This window comes from Lissotriton vulgaris, chromosome 11, assembly GCF_964263255.1.
Source record: "Lissotriton vulgaris chromosome 11, aLisVul1.2, whole genome shotgun sequence".
NCBI lineage: Eukaryota > Metazoa > Chordata > Amphibia > Caudata > Salamandridae > Lissotriton > Lissotriton vulgaris.
In genome coordinates, this window is record NC_141699.1 from 599,637,227 (window position 1) to 599,663,611 (window position 26,385).

Here is a 26,385-nt window from a genome sequence, read left to right on the forward strand (position 1 = left end):
AAAGGCCATCAGGCGAGAAGCCCATGTGCACAAGCCGGGGGCCGGTGACATACACCCGGTGAAGGATCTTGAGCTGCACCAGTCGGAGACGCGAGGAGATGGCGACCTCCTTAGGGGAGGACACTGCACTCTGCCAGTCCTCGTCGTCAAGTTCCAGGCCATCAGCCACCCATTGTTCTCTCAAGCACAGGAGGAGATCAGTTCGAACATTTATCAGTTTTTTATAGGACAATGAAATAGCGCTGTCAGGCATATGGCCGTCCAGAATCCTGTCCTCCAAGGGGGAACTTTCGGGGATCTCTCCCTCCGCTGGCCTAGCAGAAATCAACGCGTGCCTCAGTTGGGCGTAGCGGAAAAACTCCGAGCCGCCCAAGTGATACTCGGCCTGCAGTTGGGGAAAGGTCTTAACTTCTCCTTTAACAACCATGTCGTCCACCCTGGAGATACCAATGTGATCCCATTTATCAAAACCCTTGGTGTGCCACAGTCTGCCCAGGATATCAGAGTCGTACAGTGGGGTGAATCTAGTCAGTCTGCCCTGCCAACCCTGTGCTTTAGTAATCATCCGCCAGGTGTGAACCGCTGCCTTGGTCGGGCCCGTAAGGCGCCGATCGAAGGATCTGGAATACAGGGCGCGATAGTAGTTGCCACCGCGCAGAAGCCATCTGTCCATTGCGTAGCCTGGGCTGTCCGCGGGGCCATAAAAACCATGGTTGATGGCAGTAAGCTGAGAGGACCAATAGTAACGCCGTACGTCCGGCAAGGCGATACCTCCGTCATACCACGGCAATGTGAGCTTCTGAATGGCGACACGGGGTCGACCCTCCCAGAGCAAGGCGCGTTGCAAGCTCTCAATTTCTCGAAAATAGCGGGCCGGCACCGAGTCCTGAGTGTTCTGTAGGGCATACAGGAACCTGGGCAAGGACATCATTTTAAACAACGCCGCCCGGCCCAGGAGAGAGAGCGGGAGCTAGCGCCAACTATCCACATCTCTCCGCAGCCGCTGGAGAGGGGGAAGGAGATTGTGTTCATAACGCGCCTTTGAACTACTGGAGACGTATATTCCCAGGTACTTAAAGCTCTGTCCGGCCAGCTGGATATTGCAGCCTCTAGGGAGGCGCGGCGTGTCCCCCTTTAGAATGTAAAGGGAAGACTTAGCCCAGTTAATGACAGACCAGAGTGGCGTCCAAACAGCCTGAGCACGTCGCATGCTACAATGAGTGACTTGCAGGGAGAAGTAAGGTAGAGCAGGATGTCATCTGCGTATAGGGAAACTCTATCCTCAAAGCCCGGGGCCCAAGTGATACCATTCAAGTCCGGGTTTACACGTATCATGGCCGCGAGTGGCTCCAAAGCCAGCGCAAACAGGAGAGGTGACAGGGGGCATCCCTGCCTGGTACCTCGGTGGAGAGCAAAGGACGCCGACGTGTGGCCATTGACTGCAACATTAGCCAACGTGCAAGCATAAAGAAGTTGCACCCAACTCAGGAAGCCCGGTCCGAAGCCAAGCTTCGCTAGCACCGCCCAAAGGTAACTCCACTCAAGGGAGTCAAAGGCCATCGTGGCATCAAGGGAAGCAAGCACCGCCGGTTCTTCCAGAGTGTGAGCTCTGGCCATGACACCATGAAGCCGACGCAGGTTAAGGGCAGTGTTACGGCGAGGAATAAAGCCCGATTGGTCCGGGTGCACCAAATCACCGATTACTTCAATCAACCGATTGGCAAGCAATTTGGCTAGGATCTTAGGCTCCGCATTGAGGAGAGAGATGGGACGGTAGGATCTGCAAACATCTCTCGGTTTCCCCTCCTTGTGAATAACCACGATGGTGGCCAACCGCTGATCCAAGGGGAGGAGGCCCTCTTCCCGAGCCCTCAGGAACATAGTACGCAGATACGGAGATACCACATCCGGTCGAATTTTATATAACTCGACCGGGATACCATTAGGGCCAGTTGCTTTACCCGAGCGTAATGCACGGATCGCCAAGGCGATCTCGTCAGCGGATATGTCCCGATCTATATCGGCACGGTCCTCCTCAGAAAGACAAGGGAGGTCAATTGCCGAGAGGAACGCGGCCGAGTCAGCCTCGGAGCGGTCTGAGTTGGAAGTATAGACACCCCGGAAATAATCAGCGAAAGACTCGGCAATGGCACTTGGGTCCGTGACGATCATTCCATCATCGCCCAAGATCTCCGGCACCACACGGCTAGCCATCTCGCGTCTGTCCAACCAAGCCAGTAGCTCTCCGGCCTTGTCCCCCACGTCGTAAATACTACCTTGCTGTTCTCTGGCCAGTAAAAGAGCAGCATTCGTGGCGAGATCGTGGTATTCCGATTGCTTAAGGGAGAGGTCATGCAAAAGAGAAGGGTCGGGCTCGGGTCCCAAACGGGACTCGAGGTTCAAAACCTCATCTTCAATGCGCGCGAGGCCGGCCTCCCTGACTCGCCTGGCCTCCGCAATGAGAGCAAGGGCCTCACCCCTCAAAACCGTCTTGCATGCCTCCCACAAAGTGATAGCCAAGCGCACACGTCTTATGGTTACGGAAATACCATGGGTTCACCGCCACCGGACGGTCAGACAGGACAATGTTAAAATCAAACGAGACCCACAGCGGGGAATGGTCGGAGATACCCCGTGCCAGAAAACGGGCCTCGGACACGGCAGGCGCATGCGCAGCCAGGGTAAGGACGTAGTCTATACGGGACAGACTCCCGTGGGCACTCGATAGGAAGGAAAATTGGCGGAGCATGGGATGTAACAGTCGCCAACTGTCCACCAACCCCATAGAATCAAGGAAGGAAGGCAACCACATTTGGGACCTGCGGAGATCTCTCGGCGGTTGGCGGTCCAGGGAGCCAGAGCAGACTGAGTTGAAATCACCCCCCATTATCAATAGGCCCGCAGGCAGGGACAAAATGGCGCCACCAAGGTCTTGGAAGGTACTGGATTGCAGGCCCGGGGGAACATAAACCGAAAGTAGCGCTAAGGAACGCCCCTCCCATCTTCCCGCCACCGCGGCGTAGCGTCCCCTCTCATCGATCACAGTGACGTCTATCTCAAGGGGAAGGGACGCATGCACCAGGATACCCGCCCCCCGAGAGTCCGAAGAGAACCCAGAGTGGGCCACCATTTTGTAGCCTTTACGATTAAGGGCCTTGCAGGAGTTCCCCACCAAATGCGTCTCCTGTAAAAGCACAATATCGGGCATATGTCTCTTAATCAGTTGAATCACCACCCCTCTCTTAACACGGTCACCCAACCCATTGACATTCCAACTGATCACTTTCAATTTCCTACCCCCCATCGTCCCGCAACCCATCCCACCCGACCCCAGCCAACTCGATCATCAAGTAAACAGTAGTAAACACACTCCATTGCCCAAAGAAAGAAGAAGAGAAAGAACGAACACACAAATAAACTTGCATAGTTGCACCCTGCACCCCTGCATAAGACTAAAAAGCCCCCCCCAACCAGCAGTGTGCCTGTCGCCCCAAATAACTACTCTACAAAAAGAGACCCAGAGGAGTAAGGAATCTCCACGAACACCCCCCGCCACCCTCCATGTATCAACAGGAAAGTCAACAGGGTCAATTAAAACAATACCCAATAGTCACATGAGGCGGAAAGACCAAGCACCGGTACTTCCCCACCGCAGAGCCAAGTCTCATAGATCCGGGCCACCAGCCGCGCCTCCATCGTGGTCGTCTTGGGAGTCTCGACGCGGCGACAAAGTGTCCAACCAGTCACTCACATTCTCGGCAAAGTCAAAGAAAAGGGCTCGGCCCTCATGTTCAATCCAGAGTTTGGCAGGAAACATCATGGAATATTTATATCCCATATCACGCAATCTCCACTTCACCCCGGCATAGCTCTGGCGCTGCCGCTGTACCGTCCTGGTAAAATCAGGATAGAAATGAATTTCGGCATTCTGGTACTTGAGCGGTCCATGTCCTCTGGATGCCTGCAGGACCGCATCCCGGTCACGAAAGTTGAGAAGTCGTGCCACAATGGGCCTAGGCGCCACGCCCGACTTCGGCGGGCCACCCGGCACCCGGTGGGCTCGCTCCACCGAGAAAAAGTTGCTAAGGCCAGACGGTGCCAGATGGGTCTTTATAAGGTCTTCGACAAAGAGGTCCGTCGCCGCTTCTTCTGAGCCCTCCGGGACACCGACAATGCGGACGTTCTGCCGCCTGGCACGACCCTCAAAGTCCTCCAACCTCCTGGAGAATTGATCCGCACTCATCCGCAGGTTCCGGACCTCTGTTTGCAGGTCCGAGACGTCGGCCGTCAGGCTGGAGGTCTTAATGTCCAACGTTTTGACACGATCATTAGTTTTGCCCAGGTCGGCTCTAATAAGAGTCAGGTCAACGGCCATAGTGTCCACCTTGTGTGTCAAGACCTCATGTTGCTGTTGCATGTCAGCCCGGAAACTGGTGATGGCTCCCATAATGTCGCTCAGGGTAGGCTTGGAGCCGTCTGGCGAGCCCGTAGGTGGGAGGCTCCTGGCAGAGGCTCCCGTAACAGGCGGCGTCTTCGGCTGGGTATAGCGCTCAATCCTGTTCTGTTGCGACTGTGCTTTCCCGCGGACGCCTTTGCTCGATGTCTTGTCGGGGTCCCCTCTGCCCGCCATGTTGGGACCGATGAGAACAAAGGGCTGTGCCAGTCAAGCCCGAGCCCAACGAGCAAGATAGAGTTTTCCGAGCTGGACAGGGAGATCAGGCCGTCTTGAGAGCGCACTGTGGGCGCTAGTATTCCGCCAGCAGAGACGACAGGCAGTCACTCCGCAAATCGATCGTGCGGAGTGACGGAGTCCGGAGAGACAATGGCACAGCACTGGCACGGAGTTCCACTCGACGTAGCCCAGCGTAGGAAGCACCGATTTGAAATCGGAAAACAGTTCTCGCCTCAGTAGACCATCAGCAATAGGAATCCACCCTTGTGGATCAGGATTTCAGACAGGATATCTGAGGAGGATCGGAAGGTCCGCGGAGCTCCGAGCTTACGCGGCCATCTTGGTTGCCCGCGAAGCTCCTCCCCGATTAATAGTTTTTTGATAGAGAAGGAGATGGAGGATTTCCCTAATCATTGTCAGTTACAGGGCCGGACTGGCTGTAGCAGATACCGGGCATTTCCCCGGTGGGCGGGAGGGATGGGGGACGGTTTTGTCCCTGGGGGACAGTTTTGCAGCAGTGCTGCAATATCGGCCCCTTGTAACAAAAGCGGAAGCAGTGCTTCATGCCAGCACCCCCCTACCCCGCTCCCTGGATCTACAGGTGCACCATGACTTTTGTTATCTAGGTTAAAGCATGGGCCTGTGCTTATGCACTAATTTGTGTTATTGCCAGAATTGCAGACATGCAAGCCATGGTTGTTAGGAGCCAACCCTGAATACTTCTGTAAATAAAAACTGGTCCACCGTCCTGTTCCTGAGAGACATACACAGTGCCCACCTTTTTATTGCCCCCTTTCAGATTGCACACTGCTTTCACCACCAGGAATTAAACTGCTGGAAGCAGCCATAGCAGTCTGTCCTTTCAACAGGAGTATTTGATAATGCTTAACCATAATTTTGGTGGAAGTTCACTGAACATAAAAACATGAAAATCATTTAAGGTGCATAATGAATACCTTTCCCCCAGACTCTAATCAGACACTTACCCTGGTTACGAGACCATCAAGACCATCTGTAACAGGTCCAAGGTTGAAGTCAACAGTTTTAGCAGGTACCTTTGCCTTAAAACAGTTTCATTTCCTTGTCTTCCTGCTGAAGTGTGTATTTGGATGTGTGCAAAGTAATTGCAAATAATCACAACTTGGCATTTGCTAATTGTTACAGTGCAAGCCCAGGAGGAAACAAATCCTTGTTTCAGTGGTATTCTCCAAGTAGATTTATCTGATCGGCAAGTCACAATTTATTGGTCACCCCCAGAGTTCGCAGAATGAGATGGGGAAGTAGAGTTTTTTCGTTCGCAGCGGCCAAGCTCTGGAACACCCTACCCCTCCATCTGACCGGTATGAAGCTCCGTATGTCATTTAAGAAGGCCTTGAAAGCCTTGCTCTTTTCCTTGTGGTTGACCCCGTCATCTGGTCATGTTCAGGTACACTGTCGGGAATGGTAAGAAGCGCCTTGATGCACGTGGGCAACTGTTACGCTGTACAAATCTATATTATACATCACTAAGGGAGGCAACTTACTTCTGAGCTACTTGATCACACATAAGACCATTTTAGGTCAATTTCCTCCTTTCGTGGTCACACATGCTGTGAAAATGAGAGCTAGTCGGAACAGTTCGGAAGAAAGAGGCAATCTTGGTCTTTAATCTTTATTTTGGATTTAACTTCACTCAGTAAAGCATGCATGCATGCTGCATAGTGCAGACTAATTGCTGTGATGCTTTCTTTTTCTTTCAAGTAGATTTGTACTTTTATTTTTATTTTCTTATTTTTAAAGAAAGATCAAGAGATGGAGTGATTGATTTGCTTTGGATTAAACATAATGATGGGGAGCTGTGCTATGGTTTGAGAAACTGGTTTTAGGTACCTTTTCTCCGTTGGCATCTATCTTCACTACCAGCACACAAAAAACATGATGGATGGGGGATGACAACAGAACCATCAAATGCCTGAAAAGGCAGGACCAGCCTAGCCTGTTCCTTCTTAGCCATTTCTCAGTACTGAGCCTTACGAGATCCCACCCCCTTCGTGGTCCAATGATAAATGTGGTCAACACCCTACTTTTGGTCAAATGGGCTTTCTCTGCGATAGGCGGTTGACGAAGGTGAGGACCATAGCTAATCCCCCTCTGTGCCGGCCAACATACAATGTTGACTGTCCCTCAACTGCAATTGATGTTGCTGTTTTAAAAAAATTGAAACAATGAGGATGTTGGTGGAATTCTGTTTGATTACACTCCTTTGAGGAAACACAGTTGGCAACATGACCTTTATAGTTTGTTTTATGTTGTGCTGCTTGGCGCTTCAAGTCTCGGTCACCTTTGCCTCGAGGGCTAGAACAGGCTGTCAATATGAATTCATAAATTAACCCATTATGCCATTCTTATTTTAACGATAAGGGGTGGGGTATTCATAAAGTCATTTTGGAATACATCAAATGAATATTCCATGTGTTGTGAATTGCCTGTAAAACATCTAAAATGGGAATAAAACGGGAATATTCAGGGAATGTTCATATACAATTAGTACAAATAGAAAAGGACTGTGTTCTCTTTGTACTTCTAGTAATAGGGAGTTGGACGTTTGAGAGCTGATTCACAAAGGCCTCTAAGAGTATGTAAAGGGTTAATCCTGTAGTACTACTTCCTGTACTCCTAAATATTTTTGTGGATCGGCCCCATTATGTATGTGGACAGAGTGGTATTAGAGGACTGAAAAGGGGAAGAAAGTGGATCAGATGGACAGAGTGCTGTGAGTGGTTATTGCAACAGAAAGTGAAATCAATGTTGCAAATAAATCGATACATATAAGGAAGGCCTCAGAATTTCCAGGAGGAAACTGGCGCAAAAGGACCCTCATGATATACATTCTTAGAAAGCTTCAATGATTGGTGGGAATTTGCACAGCCGTTAACAGTCTTCCAGCTCAAACTGCAGTAAACCGCTGCGTATATTTCTGAATTCAACAGAACAATGAGACATACGTTTACTCCAAGCATGTTTTATTTGATGAAATTCAAAACCCTACACACAAATAGCAGAAGTGCATACACCCTACATTGCGTAAATGCCTGCACAGGCAGAATCCATAACCTTGCAGAGTTAATCTATTCGGTTGACAAGCATTAGAAGCTGAGAGAGGCGCATAATGACTAGGAAGTGTATGTCATGCTGCTGAGTCATAGCAATGACCGGTTAGGAGAAGGCGGGGAAAGAAAGAGAGAGAGAGAGAGAGCGAGAGAAGAAGCTTTGCAGTTTTGTTGTGTTTACTGGCCTTGCACTCTAGTGAAATGGATTCCAAATAAGCCAATGTGCTCGCCGTCGAATGCGCTGTAACACCGCACATGATGTCGCTGCACACGTGAGTACATGTCGCGGAGAAATTCCCTTGGATTGTGCTGTTCCTGGTTTGTCAAAGCACGTCCCATGTATTCCAGGAAGGAAACCCTACCCGCATGTGACAATGCCATCGGCCAAGGTATGTGCCTTAGCGGTTGAAAAACTGGCTTGCGTGTGTAACATTCTAACATATGTGTCAAAGCGTGCTCCAGAATGTAAATGTGGAAATCTTGTTTCCCTACTCCTATTCTGAATACATTTTGTCAGATTCTGCGTATTTTTATATGAAATGATCCTGAACAACAGGAGTGCTAAACTGGCAGCAGCTGTAATTTGCGTTCTCCCCTCACCCAGTCAGCAGCAGCAGTTCTGCCGTCTATAGCAATCTGCCGACTGGGTGTGCTTGCCACATATCTGCACACGTAGATAAAAGCAAACAGCTGACGACGGCTTAAAAACAATGCAGGCTGCCATCTTAAATGGCGGACACACAAACGAGAGGTGTCCGGGTAACTCCCCGCAGATCTCCATTTAAAAAAAATATACTGGGATCGCCATGTTTTTGGGAAGACTGTCTCGAAAGCATATGCCCAAAGAGTTATTTTAGTCAGACACACGTTGCGGGTTTGTTTTTACCGTGCTAAACAACTTTGAAGAAATAAAATATGAATTTATTATTTTAACATGGAATTTGCTAGCAGGTGAAAGTGCTGCGATCGCGTGAGATGACGAAGGAGGGGGAGGGCGTGGCAGGCGTACAGAATACACTGTACGCGTCTCGTCGGTGGGCGTAATCTTCACGTTCACCTTTAACCAGCGTGATGGGACGGCACGTGATTTTCGCAAATTTCTGACTAGCTGCTGGAAAATAATTTCGACTTTTGCCAGGCTTCCGAGCTTGCAACGTTCTTTGACTAAAAATAGGTAATTGTGTGTGTGTTTATGTGCCGCTTTCTTTACGTCTTGTGACGCCCAAAACACTGAATATTATCTAATCCATATGTGTTATATACGGGATTTTTGAAGGTGTCAAACCACCATTGCTTTAATATGATGAAACGTAACAGCTCAAATTGAACATTTCATGCTGCTTGAAATGTTTTGGGCCCATTGCCCTCATGAGCAACACATATTTACAAAACTAATTTGTCTTGCAATGATAGCTATAGCTATTGAACCAATGTGGGGTTGGCATAGGAATAATTTTTAAAAAAACATATCATTGCAAATGGGTAGATCTTAATTTTGCCAACTGCGAAGCTGGTCTTTTTAAACTTACTCTGACTCCCCAAATTACATTCACTGGAATTCTGATCTACCGCCCACCTGGGGCGGCTGGGGCGGCTGCTTTGTCAGAGCTGATTGCTCCATTTCTAATGGAAGCTTCTATGTTTTCCATTCTTGGGGATCTCAATCTGCACTTGGAGGATCCTAGCTGCCCTATGATCCTCAATCTTCTTTCTGACCTAGAAGCACTTAATGTTCAATTGCGGAACAATGGCCCCACTCATTCTGCGGGTCATTTACTAGATCCGATTTTTGCAAATTTCGATCGTATAATCTGTAAACCCGCCTCCCCTATTTTATGGTCTGATCACTTTCTTACCCATTTTAACATTTGGGCTCCTAGTACCTAAAATTTGGTTAGATCAGAAGTCTGGTTCAGGAATTGGCAAAAACTTAGTATAAATGACCTCAACGCACAGTTAATCCACTCTATCCCTGACACTGTTCTTAAGGAGCTTAAAATTTGTGACTACAAAACCATCAATACCTGGCTAGCCACTGCAGTACAGACCATAGCCCCGCTTATTTTGAGTAAACGCACATCTTGTAATCCCCCTGTCCCGTGGTTCACTGAAATATTAAGAGAAGAAAAAAGTAACTGTAAAAGGAAATTTATAAGCAAGCGCTTAATGCCTACCACTTATCCTGTAAAATAGCTAAGGGTAATTATACTAAAGATACCATTTTAGCCGCACAGAGCAACCCTGGCACCCTTTTTAAAGTTTTAAAAAACTTGGCAGGAGCTGCTCATCAACCGGAACCCCGACTCTGTCCACTACGCAATGTAACCACATAGCTAACTTTTTTAATGAGAAATTAACTAAAATATATTCTAATTTTATCAAAAATGATGAGGTCATAGTTTCTGCAGCAACCACCCCTTTCCCTAGTGAGAGAGTGGAAAGGGTAAATTCCCAGGAGAATGTACTAACTAGTTGGCAATCTTTGGACAACGCGACTTTTGTAGAAATACTTAACAGCATCAGGTCAGGTTCACCTCAGGACCCAATCCCTGCGTCCATTCTAAAGCAGCTGGATTCTTCCATCCTGGGTGTAATCAGATCTTTAATAAATGATTCTTTAGAGGAAGCTGTGGTACCCGATGACTGGAAGCGTGCCATGGTAGTCCCTTTGTTCCGATGGCGACCCAGAGATTTTCTCTAATTTTCGCCCAATATCATTACTACCAATCTTTTTGAAAATTTTGCAAAAGCATCTGACTTTGTCTGTAATAACAATCTGCTGCATTATTCACAATCAGGGTTTAGAAAGGGCCACTCCACGGAGTCAACCCTATTAGGGGTTACTGAAGCAATCCGAAAAGAACTGGATGGACGTGGCACTCATTCTTTTAGATTTGAGTGCCGCTTTTGACACCATCTCTCACAATACCCTGATTCAGACATTAGAGGACATAGGAGTAAGAGGGAAAGCACTAGGATGGCTGGAACAATTCCTTGCACATCTGACCTTTCAGGTCTTTTCCAAAAACAATTCCTCTGATATTCTGAACTCCCTCTACGGGGTACCCCAGGGCTCTATTCTGAGTCCATTATTATTTAATATTTATGTTACCCCATTAGCCACAATTGCTGAAGAAATGGGCCTCACTATTTATTCCTACGCGGACGATGCGCAATTAGTGTTCTCCCTAGCAACTACAGACAAGTCTAATATTTCCCCTCTCCGATCTGGACTCCTGAGAATGGCCGATTGGCTTCACTCAAACAAATTAAAACTGAACGGGGAAAAGACAGAGCTACTTATCTTTGGTGATCATAAGGATCTTTGGGGCCCCACTCATTGGCCGGTTGAAATGGGCCCGACCCCGGTTGCGGTACAATCTGCTCGCAACCACGGGATAATAGTCGATGATAAGCTGTCAATGCATGCACATACCGCTAAAACGGCCTCAACATGCTTTGCAATCCTTAAATGGTTGCGGAAAATACTGTGGCAACTCCCGGAAGGGGCACAGAGAACAGTTTTACAGGCCTTGATAGGATCTCGATTACATTACGGAAACATCCTTTATTTAGGATCCAATAAAGATACTATTAACCGTCTTCAGGTTATTCAAAAAGCCGCAGCTAGGTTGCTCCTTCATCTCCCAGGCCGCACAAGCATGTCAGAACATTTGAAGAAATTGCATTGGCTGAAGATCGCCAATAGAGTGAAATTTAAAGCACTCTGCTATATGTTTCGTATTAATGTGAAGGAAGCACCAACCTATTTATGTAAATTTGCCCAGAAATACTTGCCCTCTCGCACTCTTCGGTCCATGTCACAAGCCAAATTTGTTGTCCCCAGGTTTAAACGAGCACGCCTGGGCGGACCCTCATTCACTTATTTGGCCCCAGTCTTGTGGAATTCTCTTCCACTCAAATTGCGTCTGGAACCTAGCTACCTCCAATACCGGAGGGGAGTCAACCAATCAACCAATCAGGAGTTTGTTAAAGCGCGACTACTCACCCGTAAGGGTCTCAAGGCGTTAGGGGTTGGGGGGGTGCAGGTTCCATTCCATCAAGGAGGGGGTCTGTCGAAGAGCCAGGTTTTGAGGTTTCTTGCGAAGATTGGGAGCGATGTTGTCTGTCTGAGGTGGAGCGGAAGGGCGTTCCATGCTTTAGCCGCGAGGAAGGAGAAGGAGCGGCCTCCCAATCTGGTCTTTCTGGTGCGGGGGACCACGGCGTAGGAAAGCTGGGCTGATTGTAGGGTCCTTTGGGGTGCGTGGAATTTGAGTCGGCTGTTCAGGTATGCTGGTCCGGTGCAGTGGAGGGACTTGTGTGCGTGGGTGAGCATCTTAAAGGTGATTCTCGCCTCGACGGGGAGCCAGTGGAGTGTGCGCAGGTGCTGGGAGATGTGGCAGTGTTTTGGCTGGCTGAGGACCAGTCTTGCGGCGGCGTTCTGGATGTTCTGTAGCTTGCGGATGAGTTTTTTGTTTATTCCGGCGTAGAGTGCGTTGCCGTAGTCGAGTCTGCTGGTGACCAGGGCGTGAGTGACTGTCTTTCGGTGTTCGAGGGGGATCCATTTGAAGGTCCTACGAAGGAGGCAGAGGGTGTGGAAGCAGGAAGATGAGACAGAGTTGATCTGGCGGTCCATTTTGAGCTCAGAGTCCAGGATGATTCCCAGGTTGCGTGCGTGGTCTGTGGGGGTTGGCGGGTTTCCGAGGGCGGTGGGCCACCAGGTGTCGCTCCAGGTGTCGGGGTTTGGGCCCATGAGGAGTACTTCTGTTTTGTTGGTGTTTAGTTGTAGGCAGCTGTTTTTTAATCAGTAGCATCCACAATATTCCTAGTTCAGTCAAACAGATCCAATGCGCCGGGAAACCCTCAGGGTAGCTGTTGCGCAATACAAATATAATAAATAAATAAATAAATAGCTATTGGCTTTGACAATGTTTTGAAACCATGCTGTACAGCAGTACATATGCTTTGCAGTGTAGCTTAAACTAATAAAAAAAACACTATGATGCAGTAAGGACTACTGTGCTTTGTACTTTTTTGAAAGTGCATTCGCACTGGATGTATCAGTCTTTTAAAAAATTATTTTTAGCCATGCTGCACAGCAGCCACTGTGCTACCCAGCATGGATAAAAGTCAGTACAGCATGAACAAAAGGCAATTGCAGAGCTAATAGTCTCAAAGACAAAACCTATTGACTCTGCCTATGCTTGTTAGGTATGGGCACATCACCCCTGAGCAAATCAGTTAACATCCTGATGCTTGGGGGGAAAAAAATGACACAACAAAAAATCCTATCACATTAAAAAAGCAATTGCGCCCATGTCCATGACTTAGTGAAAATACATTTGGAAGTAGATAACATCTGTTGTCACATGTCAAAGGAGAACATGATTCTTTGAAGTGCTGTGGCATAGTGAAACATAGCTATAAATGGCATAAGGTTTAACAAGGACGACAGGGATAAAGAAAAATGAAAAGCAGTGCCTCAGTCACCGCGCGATCAGCAGAAGGACAGCAATCAAGCTGAAGCAATCAGTACTAGCGCCATGCTCCAGCTGAAAGCAGAGGAAGTGCAGCCAGCACGTGTGGCCAATTAGAAGGCAGAAAATAAGAGTGACAATGAAGCCAACAAATGTTAAGCAATGGGTGGACTGCAAGCCCCTTGCATGAGACTTGAGAGCACTTAAAAATGACACAGAGGCATGAGCACTGTGGATAACTGGAGTGATGGCATGTGCTCCCAGCTACGTTTTATTAGCAAGGTCAACTGACAGGTGATACCTGTAATAAAAGGGTATGGGTGTTGAGGCAGCCATTTGGAAGAGGGGGGTCCATTGACTACAGAACCCTATCATAGGACTGTTACATGGACACACAAGAGTAACATAACGTATACTGAGTGTTATGCACTTTTGTATTTCCAGAATTTGTATTTATTAAATTATTCATCTCTACAAATCATGCATTATGCTTACTTCAGGGGACACTACTCTTTGGGTCTGTTACTATCCCTGTACATGGTCCTACATTGGTGAAACAATTCAATTGAGGTAAATATTTCATAAAGAGCTAGCTAAAGCATCATGCTTGTTGTAGTCAAGTGAATTTTATTGGGAGACATTTAACTTATAAAAGTAACACTTTAAAAAGTCACAACACATACAAACATACAATAATTTAGGACATCTATGAGATGCTGCATTAAAGCATGCAAGATTTGACAAGCTGTAAATCGGATGTTTAGTCACCTGCCTGGCCGGCACACAGGAAGGGTTAAACAGGACACCACATTTTAACTAAGTACAGTTGTCTAACCTATTGTAGAATACAACCTCTATACTCATATCGTCACTTTTTAGGTCGCGCCTATACAGAACATGCACTGTCTTGTGAGACATATTGATTACAATTCAGCTGGCCCCCGCAGTATACCATTGGTTGTTTTTGTTTTGACTCTCATGTGTAATCTTTCGACTCCTTAGGTCCCATAAGCTTCCCTTCCTTTTTGTGTCCGCTCCTCCATAGAGCATGGACCAAGTAAATGACTTCTGCCTCACTTTGTTCTTCCTCGTCTTTTGGCAAAGCACTCTTTTAAAAATAAGCACTTCAGTATTATTCCTGGACGTGCAATATGCTTTTCTTCTTTTAACCCAGGCATACAGCTTCCTATTTATGTTGCTTTCACCCCATCTACAGTTATTGATGCTATAATAACATACACCCACAGCTGCACTACTCTATGTCACTATACTCCACGCTACTCCACTCTATGCCACTTTACACCACTCCACCCCACTCTATGCCACTCCACTCTACGCCACTCCACTCTACACCACTCCACACCATGCCAACTTTTCTCTGTCCCACTCCACTCTACACCACTCCACTCAATGCCAAGCCACTTCATTCGATGCCACTGTAAGCTACGCTGCTCCACTCCATACAATGCCACTCTATGTCACTCCACTCCTTGCAGCTGTACTCTATGCCACTCCACTTTATTCTTTGCTACTCCGTTGTACACAACTCTATTCCACTATTTAGCACTCTATGCTACTCTACTCTACATCACTCTATGCCACACTGCTCTACACCTCTGCATGCTACTCCACACAATGCCACTCTAGGGCACTCTATGCCACTCCACTTTTTCCACTCTACTCTGCGACACTCTGTCTCTCCACTCTACGCCATTCTACTCTGCCACTCTACTCTATGCCACTCCACCCTGCAAGACTCCACTCTACTATACGCCACTCCACTCCATGCCACTCTATGCCACTCTACTCTACTCCACAATATACCACTCTTTTCTACTTTACTCTATGCCACTGTACACCACTCCATGTCACTTGCACACACTCTCCTCTGTGCAACTTAACTCTACACCTTTCTACTCTGTGCTACCCCACTCTATGCCACTGTACTCCACTCCTCTCTATGCCGCTCTATTCTACACCACTCTACTCTATCGCACTCCCCTCTACACTACTCTACTCCACTCTATGCCATTCCACTCTATGCCATTCCACTCTGTGGCTCTTCACTCCACTCCACACCACTCTGCTTCATGCCGTGCCACTCTGCTCCACGTTACTCTACTCTACTCCACGTCACTCTATGCCACTCCACGCCACTCTAATCTACACCACTTTGCCACTCTACAACACTCTACTCAACTCTATACCGCTCTACGCCACACTCTACTCTATGCCACTCTACTCCACTGTACTCCACAATATATGCCACTCCACTCTACTATACACCATTCTAGTATACACCACTCTACTCTACGCCACTCTATTCCCCACCACTACACCCTATGCCACTCTACTCTATGCCACACCACTCTATGCTACTCTACTCTTTTCTACTCTACACTATGCCACTGTTCTGTATGCCACTCCAGTCTACGCATCTCTACTCTATGCCACTCTACACCAGTCTACTCTCCGCCACTCCAATTAATGCCACACTACTCTATGCCTTGCCACTGTACTCTACGCCACTCTACACTACACCACTCTACTCGATCCCTCACTCTACGCTACACCACTTCACACTATTCTACTCCACCCCACTCTATGCCACTCCACTCTTTATCAGACTACTATAAGCCACTCTAGTCTACACCACTCTGCTCTATGCCACTCCAATCTACGCCACTCCATTCCCCTCCACTCAATGCCACGCCACTCTACACCACTCTACACCACTCTACACCACTCTGCTCCACTCTATTCCACTCTACAGCACTCTACTCTATGCCACTCAACTCTACACTACTCCATTATTCGCCACTTTACCCTAGGCCACTCTCCCCTTTGCCACTCCTCTCTATGCCACTCCTTGCCTCTACACTCTATGCCACACCACTCTACGCTACTCTGCTCTACTCTATTCCACTCTACTCTATGGCACTCTACTCTGTGCCACTCCACTCTACACTACTCCATTGTACGCCACTTTACCCTAGGCCACTCTACCCTATGCCACTCCACTCCATGCCACTCTCCTCTGTCACGTCACTAACTTTTAGCCATGCTGAACAGCAGCCATGCTGCTGTTCAGCATGGCCAAAAGACATTGGCAAAGCCAGTAGCTCCTGCATAGGCAAGACCTATTGGCTTTGCTAATGTTTGTTTATATTTTGTGATGGTGTACTCACCTACCTAGCTTCCAATGCCCGATCATAAAAGCATGTGTCAGAAAGCCCTTGCATAAACGCTACCTTTTTCTGGACGCTTTTGATCTTAATATCAACCTCAGTAGGCATTACTCCAGTTTTGGATCAACATTCTTCTCGCCATGACTATGGGTTCCCACCCCCATCGTAGGAACAGTGGCGTAACAAAAGAAGAAGGGCCCCCGGCAAAGTAAGGTGAGAGGCATCTCTCTACCTACTGCCGCTGCTCCATGATGCCTGCAGAGCACAGTCCACAACCCACTGCGCACCATGTGTAACCTTCCAAACTGAAGTTTCATACAGGGATTCAAATTCATGACCTGCAGGTTATGCGCAGTTTCCAGTTTCAGGAATATTGACTTATTGAGTTATCGTATGATCATTTAAGCCTGCAAACTGCAGATTACTCAAAGATCTGTACAACAAACACGTTGGGCTCCTGGTGTATCTTACCAGTATTAGAATCTGAAACCTGATGGCTACGCACTGCATCTTTATGCACTGAAAAAATAGCGAGTACAAGAAGAATAATTTGGCCTACTGATAATAGCCAGTGAAATAGCTCGGTGGATTGCTGCAGTAAAAGGGAAAAAAAGTCATGGAAGCCAACAAGTCGATTTGTGACGTGGTTGCCCAGAATGGGGTGAAATCAAGAGGGATGGAGTCATGCTTAGGTTGTATCATTGAGAGGCCAGCCAGTGATAGTAAGTATATGATCTAATAATAAATATGCATTATTTGTACACAATCCACCCTTAATTGAATTGATAAGAAGGAAAAATATGATAGTAAATCTGTTCTGCATAACTTGTCAAAACAAGCTGCATTTTAAGGAACCTCTTTGCAGGCAAATCTGTGATCCCAGAAAGTCTCAGAATATAATACTTGTAAAATAGCGACCTGGGTCTAGCTGTGGGGATCTTTGGTGTGATCGTGGGCACCATCCTGAAGATAAAGGGGATGAGGAATGCTTTCTGATGCCGCTGACCAACGTTTCTGTCCTTCCGAGAAGGCCCCTTACCCTCGGCCAACATCCTGATTTACCGGCTAACAACCCTGGGGTGCTGGCTGCGCATTATTCTACTCACTTGCCCTCACTACCTCTGAGTTACGGTTGCGGCTGGAGGGGGAGTGACACTCTTGCCCCCCTCTTTTAAAACACGCAAACACGGGCCCTGTCCTCTTGCCTTACCACTGCATTGCTCACACCCCCTTTGCATTTTGAGTTATTGAGATTATGGGGGACCGACTGATTTATTTCATACATCAAGGACACAATTCCCTTGCCTGACCTCAAGATGGCCGCCTCAGTGGGTCGCTCCTTAATGCTCTACTACTGGACATTATAACTGGCCTACGACCTTGATCTTGATCACAGCCCTCTCCTGACCTTGAACCTGCTCACCCTTCTGGACTTTTACTTTGGGATCTTTCCCGTGACGTGGAGACTTAGCTACTTGACCAATGCCTGGTGGAGCTATCTGATAGCTAAAGAGGAGATGGGCTGCGGACCCCCCCTCGGCCGTCACCTACCCAGCCGGACTTTGGACAGACTTTCCTTAGTCTCTCCGACATACCCCCCTCCCGTCCCTACACCCCCCCTTCTCCCTCTATGCTTCTTTCTTTTTGTCTTCTTTAATGTTTTTCTGTGGATACTTAGCTATTTGGCTGATGCCCGGTGGAGCTACCGGATAGCTATTGAGGAGGTGGGCTATGGACTTCCCCCTCGGCCCTCACCTACCCAGCCGGTCCTTGGACAGACATTGCCTTTGTCTCTCAGACGTATCTCCCCCCTACTCCTTTTCCCTACCCCCTTACCTTTCTTCCCTCCATGAACATCTTCCTCTATGCTACTTAATTGTTTTTATTGGTATATTATGTAATTTGTAATGGATGTCATTTTTGCAACTTTGTGGAACCTTATGTAAAGCGCTCTGATACCTTCGGGTCTAGCCAGCGCTATATAAAAAAATAAGTAGATCAGTAGGTTGATGTTATGGATACAGAGATCCTTTTCTAAGCCACAGGACACAAATTACAATTCTGGTAAAGTAAATCAGTTGGTTGCGCGATTGCTCCAAATAAGTGCCTGTAATCTGCCATGCAACTCAATTGTTCATAATTCTAAATTAGGCTCGGGGAGATTAAGTGATTTCCACAGAATCCCAGGATGTTCAGTGTCATTGCTGAGACTCGAACCTGGTTCCCCAGATTCAAGGTCGACCGCCCTGGCCGTTAGGCCAACTTCTCTCCCCACACTTGCTACAAAGTATAAAAAAAGTTATGTTTATAAACTGACACAATGGCTCAGTGGTGGAACAAGCATTGTTCTGCCAGTCACCCATTCCAAACTGAGCCCCATCTTCTGAGGTAAGTAAATTAAGAACCCTTAACACATATCACACATTACTATTACTCAATCCAAAAGGGTACTATTAACCCATTAAATATAGTAATAGTATAGTGCTTAGAAACAGGAGAGGTGTTTTGTGAAGTCCTATATAAGAAAGGTATTGTGTGCCACATGAACAATATTTAATGTATTTATACATGTAAATTACATATGTGACATTCCTACATAAGACGCGTAATCTACATATCTAACATATTTAAAGTACTTGAGAAAGTTAGAAAACATCTTCAAATCTCCGTTTATTTCTTAGCATTTTTAAAATGACAAGCTGTATCTTCCCTCTCCTGAAGGGCTACTCCATCTAAATATGAGGTGTGAGGATCCAGATATTTTCTGTTTTCCCTCCAACACCTACTACCGCCCTAGAAAAATCTCAGACAAACAATCATTACCATTTGCATGTAAAGAGAGTTCATTTGCAGTCTCACATCCTAGAACAGGCTTACAGTTTGAGTGAGAAGCGGAAGAGATAGATTTAGAGATGGAAAGACACCTTAGCACTGCTGAAATCAACTTGTGCTGTGTTGTAATAAAGGACCCCTCTTCGCAGAGTGGCAGTTAAATACTAGTGTGGGTGTCTTGCTACGATTAGGTGGCACTTAGAATTTCAGTCACAAGAGGAAGATCAGAAGTTAAAAGAAAATGGTCAATATTTGTGACTTTTAGAAGTCCTGACCATGATGCTAAGAAAATAATTCAGATTGAGCAATACCTGCTTAGACATGCTGTTCTCTTTTCAAACGTCAACGGTAGGGAGCTTCAATGCTCTACCGATGCATCTCAGTTCTGACTTATCCAGCAACGTCATCATCTCCTTTCGATAACAATGCTGAAATCTATACATAGCCATGTCAATGTACCACATTATTTTACTGAAGATCAGTGCAACACCTGCTGCTTTCCAGGACTGGATCAGTGCACAGCTCTGTCAAAGTCCCAATAAGCAAATCTGTCTCCTCCACTTCTCTCTGAATCTCAAAGCCTGTTCCTGAGCAAGTGAGTGCATAGAATCTATCTTTTCACAACATGGTACTAGCATTAGAGACAGAAAACGGAGAGTGCAACCGAAAAAGACAGATATACATAGCAGCCTGAGAGACACTTACACCCTTATTTTGAGATCCTCAGAACATCTGTGATAATATCACAAGACTGGTAATTAATGAGGGAATAATAGGCAGAAACTGTGCCTCCTGATTTTTTTCCACATTTAACAGTATGGAAATAGCACCAGACATAAGCTAGTGCTAACTGGCAAGTTTTTCTTGTACCAGAAAGATATAGTACTGAATTTCTTGAGGCGCGTTTCTTTAATTCTTAAATCCACATATTCTTTACTACCCTAACATTTTTAAATGAGGGCCTTAGAATTCATTCACTATGCAAGAACTATATTTGTTGCATAACTGAAACTATTATGTGGCAACTCCAAAAAACTCTATCAATCCTAAAAAACCATGTTGCATTATCCATTACACAACTGTCAAAAATGGAATGTAGACAAGTAACTTAAGCCCCAGCTTCAATTGAGGAGTTTCCAGCTCTCTGCAAAGTCCTACTATGACATTGGGTAGCTCACGTGGTAGACCACTATTTAATCAGTCATGCAATGCAGCAGTTCGGCGTGGAAGATAGTGGCATAGTCTGTGGCCTGAGCTTTTAAAGCATATATGCTGAAGGATAGTTATTGTGCACAATCAAACTTATTACATGTTCATTTGAAACATTCAACATTATGGTAGTTTCATTATAAATGAGTGCAAACAATACCAACACTTTTTCCTCTGTGTTACTGTTGTACTTTTTGTAAACCAATCACATACTTTCTAAGACTACCTCTTGACAGTAGAATCAATGTCACATATACTTATGTTTCATGACAAAGTAAAAGAGTTTAGGATTCTGCTTTTTGTGAATAATTCATCCCCTATGGGAGCACATGTAGGAAAGTGCCCTCTTTGTATGGTCAACCCTTACATTTTGCTCCAATGCTGATGGTTATAACTCGTAAAGTGCACTGCAGCCTGCTATCCAGACCCCAGTGTCAGTGCTCTCTCCCAATAACTTATAACGTGAATTAGTAACCCCAATAGGCAAGGTCTTTGACCCCCCTTATAACCACTAGTATATGATACCAGTGGTATCCAGGGCATGAGAGTTAAAGGGGTTACCAGTGCCTAAAGCACTGTTTGTGCCACCCTGAGTGACCCAAGTACACAGATGACAACAATCCCGCCATTGCAGGCTGCAGGAGCATTACGAACTGCTCAAACTCGACTTTGCCCTCACCATGTGTGGCAAGGTTAAGGAACTATTTTTAATATATGCCTGTTACCCCTAAGGAAGTCCTCCTGAGGCCAGGAGGCAGGGTGCATTATATTGAAGATGAAGACATAAGTGCTAGTTTATATGTTCCTATAGTAGCCTTTTCAATTAAGGGCTACTATAAGTGATCAGCGGTCCATAGGCTAACATAAGCTGGCACCAGCCAACCTCGTGGATACCAGCTCCATTATAGTACCGGCGAAATATGTCATGTTTGGTATCAAACTGCGTGTCTCCTCATCTCTGCCATGATTCTTGTGTTGAGGATGAAGTGGCATGCACCCAAGTGACTACCTTAGAGGTTACCCACCTGGTTGCCCCAGCCTTTCCTGTGACCTGGCTGCCAGCCCACAGCTGTTGCTGCCAAGAGAGGAAGCTGCCCCCCTGATAGGAGGTGTGATCTCTCCCAGGGATGAGAAACAATGGTCGGACGGGAAGGAGATCACACCTCCATCCCTTACAAGATGTCAAGTGAAGTGGCATATCAAGGGGGTGAGCTTCGAAGCCTAAACCGCCTGTGATATTCAACCAGACTGCCTCCCTATAGGAAAGTTGAATATTATGTGATATGGCCAGGTAGCCTTACCATGTAATATTATCACAATACCCTAAAGATGGTCCTCGGTTTCACACTAATAAAGCCTTAGTTCAGCACTGGTAGAGTGGCATAGAGCAGTCTAGCTTAACTAGAGGAATATGTGTTAAGCATTTCAGAGCAACAAAGAAGAAGATAAGTAATTGAAATCACTCAAGAGAAATCAACCCCAAGTTTAAAAAATACTGTTTCTTAATGTCAATTTAGACACCAAAATGAACGGAATAGCATACAGATAACTGGAGTTATAGATTTTTGAAGCAATATTAAATCATTGCAAAATAATACTTGGAAGATATAACATTGTGGTTAATGGCAAAATCTACTGGTGACAATCGGTTACTTGCAGGGTGAGTTACGTGAAACCCTAACAGGATTCAGGTCGTGCAGGGCCCTGGATCAGGCACGTGGAGCCTGGGTGCAGAGTTGTCCTGGCTGCCCATGGTACTGAACGGGCGCTGCAGAGATGCTGTTTTTACCGCTTACACAAGGCTGCAAGAAACACAATGCGAAAACACACAAGAAACACAGCTGTTGGCGTCAGATGAAGGTTGCACAGGTTTTTCTGTAGATGCAGCATCAAGTGTGGGGGGTTGTTACCAGACTGGCAACCAACAAGCAGTGGCACCGGTAAGCACAGCAAAATGATTCTGGAACTTCACTGGGTCCCAGGGAGTGAGTTAGTAGCCTGAAACTTCACAGCAGGCAAGCCTACAACTTCCACACTGCACTGGACCACCTGGATTTGGACGATCCCATGGAGGGCCCGATGGCCAGTGATTCTTCAGATCCAGTGAGTGTTTTTATCTGCAGTTTGCAGCAAACTAGTGCCACTAGTCGAGAGGAGACTGAGGGTCCTTCTGGCAACCACAGAGGTCCCTCTCTTTGGGAGTGCTGAGTTTAAGGCAAGGGTCATTCACTCAGTTCCAGGTCTGTTACCACAGGTACAAAGTATCGCTCTTTTGCTTTAGTGCTGCGGGCAAAGTCCTTTTATCAGCAACATAAGTCTCCTCTTGGTCCTTCCTTGATGTAAGTTGGTCGGATCTGAGGTTCTGGTGTAAGGAGGTCCCTTAAATCCTAGATTTTGGGACGGTATGGGGTGTGGGAGCTAGTAGCCAATGGGCAGCTAGTCCGTCCCTGAGGTGACCACATTCAGGGGTATAAGTCACCTTTTCTCACCAGAACTCTTTATTCTGGCATTACTAAAGATGGCAGAAATCAAGTTCTGGTGTACAGATCAGGCTGCTCACCCGGGGGTGTACACCTCCCTGCATAGCTGATTTTTCATCTGCCTGGGTGCAATTATGCCTAGGTCAGAGGGAGGGCTGTTCCCTCCACTGGGAGTCAGCCCTGTTGCATATCAGAGGCAGTGCAGCATTTGGAGCTCACCTCTTTGATATTCCACTTCACTAGCCTGCCTGAGAGGAGGGAAATGTGACCTCCTTCCTGCCCAAGCCTTTGTTCCTGTAAGTAATCACAGTGTCTTGGCAGGAGGTCAGAATCCTGTCTTGGCAGCAGGCGCGGGAAAGCGTGGGTTGGTGAGCCAGAACACAGAAAGCTAGGGCTACCAGGTGGGCAGCCTGTATGGTGCCACCTGGGGGCATGCTACATCACCCAGGGCACAATAATCTGTGCTTTATGGGTGCCCCAGTCCCCCACAATCGACCCTGCACTCAGTGTTGGTCTGACCACCCGAAGACAGGAACTGTAAGTTGTATACTCGTTCAATACATCCCGCAATTGATTTCCTCCACAGGATAATCTTGAACTGTTGAATACTGCACTGTCGACTTTTGAATGTGAAAAGTATCTTTAATTGAAACAAGCAAGTAGGTCTTGGTCTTAAAATAAAACACAAAGTATAATTTTTCTAAAATTGGTCTGGATCTCCTTCTTGAGTTGTGTGTCCATTATTGATCACTGCTGTGCAATAAATGTCCTACACTCCTCTGTGTTAGGCCTAAGGCTGTTCGACCACACTACCACAAGTAGAGCATTTTGGGTTTTACATTGAGCCCTGTACACTTTTGGGAAATCCTGGACTCTGTGCATTGTATTACCACCTAGTGTCAGTATCATATACAGAGCCAGCCTCCACCAGTAGGTCAGGGAGGGGTTCACTTTCCTCCTCCTGCCCTCCCATCAGTGACCATGAGCATGGTCATGTCAGCTCTGTCCTGAAGGGGGTTTTATGGATAACTCTATGAGGACTCCTTGAGGTGCCTAGGTCAACCAAGTAGGTGACACCCCCCTTCTTCTCCAAGATTGGATAGGGCCCAGTCCAGTTGTCCTGGAGGGCCATAGAAGCCACAGACTCCAACATCCACACCAGCTGACATGGTTTGTACTCCACCAGTTCTGACTTCTTTTCATTCCAGTGTTTAATAAGCTCCTGGATGGTCTCAGGGTACTTGTTTGCCCTCTTCATGTACTCTGCCATATGTGAACGCAGGTCTAGTACACAGTCCATTATGTCCTGCTTGAGATCTTTGAGAGGTCTCTCCCATCCTTCCCTTACAAAACTCAATGGGCCCCTTACAGGATGGCCAAACAAAAGTTCAAATGGGCTGAATCCAACACCCTTTTGTGGCACCTCTCTGTAGGTAAACAACGGGCAAGGTAATAGGACATACCATCTACTTCTGAGTTTTTCAGGGAGGCCTATTATCATACCTTTATTGGGTTTGTTGAATCTTTCAACTAAACCATTGGTCTGAGGGTGATGGGGTAGTGAACTTGTAGCTCACGCCACATTCATCCCTCATAGCTTTTAAGTATGCAGATATTAAGTTAGTCCCTCCATTAGAGATCACCTCTTTAGGAAGCTTAACCCGGTAAAGATGCAAAGGAGAGCCTTTGCTACTGCAAGAAGAGTTGCGTTCCTGAGGGGAATTGCCTCTGGATATATAGTGGCATGGTCCTCTACCATTAGGATAAATCTATTCCCAGATGCAGTTTGAGGGTTACGGGGACTAACAATGTCAATTTATACACTCTCAAAGGAGTCCCAACCACTGGTAGTGAAATTAAAGGAGCCTTTGGTTGTGTGCCTGACTTACCACTGGTTTGACAAGTCACAAAAGAGCAACAAAACTCCTTCACTTTTTCAGACATCTGGGGCCAATAGAAATGGGCAACCAACCTGTCCCAGGTTTTGGTTTGTCCCGGATGTTCAGCTAGTGGGATGTCATGGGCCAAAGTAAGGGTGAACTCTGTACGTTTGGGGGTATTCCAATCTCCTGGCGGTCCCTGGACTCAGTGTTAGCTGCCCATCCTCCCAGTAGTGCCTGTGGGTACCACTGACATCACCCTCTTCTTGCCTTGCAAGTTGCTACCTAAGGCCTTCAAGAGTAGGGCACAGCTTTTGCCCTTGGTAAATTCCTCTCTGGAAGGTCCCCCTGCAATTAGGAAATCTGTCACGTTAGGCCTGACTCCATCAGCTGCAGTTCCCTCCTCAGGCACCAAGGCATCTCCCTCAGGAGAACTCCCCCCGGTCCGGTGACCTCCTAGAAGCTGCCTTAGCAGACTTCTTGCCCTTTCTCTTTCTTGGGGTCACTTGGTTCACTGTTTCAGGATCCAAGTCACTATGACTTTCTTGACGTGCTGCCTGTGGTCTGGTAGTCACACACTTACACTCAGCATTTCTGCATGAGCCTTTCGCTCCACCTTTGCCCATGCAGAAGTCTCAAGATCATTTCCCAACAGACACACTGGGCTGGCAGGGGACATAACCCCCTTCTTTTTAGCCAGTAACCCCATCTCATTCTAAGCTTATCAAGGCCATTGGATGGAGCTTAGTCTCATTGTTGGCACTGGTAACTGACACCAGGCAACATTTGGTCTGGGAAACCAGTCTAGCTGTTATCACAATGATACTGGCACCTGCATGCCTCAGAGCCCCTAACTCAGTCCATTGATATTTGGCCTTTGTCTATACTTCTCCAAGCTTTGAGGCAAGACAGCCAGGGCTTATATTCACCCCACCCAGGGAACCTGAAGTAGCCTTTGTGAATCCTCTAGCCTCTCCAGAATACACCTTTACTGCCACTCCTATGTTAACCAATCTCTTGGACTGTCTACCACTGGGGGACGTTTTGAAGCATGCTGCATCTTTTTTATGACCTGCCTAATGACAGACATGACAAAACCCAGAAGCTTTTGCTGGATCACAGTTCTTACCATGGTACCCTTCGCCTGTGGACTATGAGAAGTCTTGGGGTCCACCCTCCTGAGAAGTATTTTGAGGGCCTTTTAAAAACTCCTTTTTGTCTGGTTTGTTGCTCATCTCCTCCCCCTGCTGTGAAGTCTGTGAACCCTCATCTTGGTCACTCCCACCATGGGTCTTTCTGGACAACCTGTTTCTGACCCAATTGCCAGCTATCTTCCCCAGCTCTCTGGGAGAAGACAACTTAGAATCCACTAATGCTGATACAATTTATCTATGGCACAATTACTTAAAATGTGTTCCTTTATAATTAAATTATGCAGTCCACCGTAATTGTGTCCATCTCATTGCCTTTAATCCTGCCATCTAGTGCTTTGACTGAAGAATCCACAAAGTTCACCCATGTCTGGTTTTGACCTTTATGGGTGTCCCTAAACTTCAGT

The 26,385-nt window shown here is 46.8% G+C and overlaps 1 protein-coding gene across 4 annotated transcripts in view; it reads left to right on the top strand.

Moving 5' to 3' along the window:
- ZBTB38 (zinc finger and BTB domain containing 38) overlaps positions 1-26,385 on the top strand; it is a 253,950-nt gene that overhangs the window by 12,775 nt on the left and 214,790 nt on the right. The window contains exon 1 of one of the 4 annotated variants that reach the window (XM_086943694.1): positions 7,897-8,150. The exons of 1 other annotated variant lie outside the window; for it this stretch is intronic. The gene's annotated coding sequence lies outside the window, so the exon portion shown is untranslated. Of the gene's footprint in view, positions 1-7,896; positions 8,151-8,796; positions 8,936-26,385 lie in introns of those variants that run through there. 2 more of the 4 variants (XM_086943697.1, XM_086943696.1) reach the window with 2 other exon arrangements.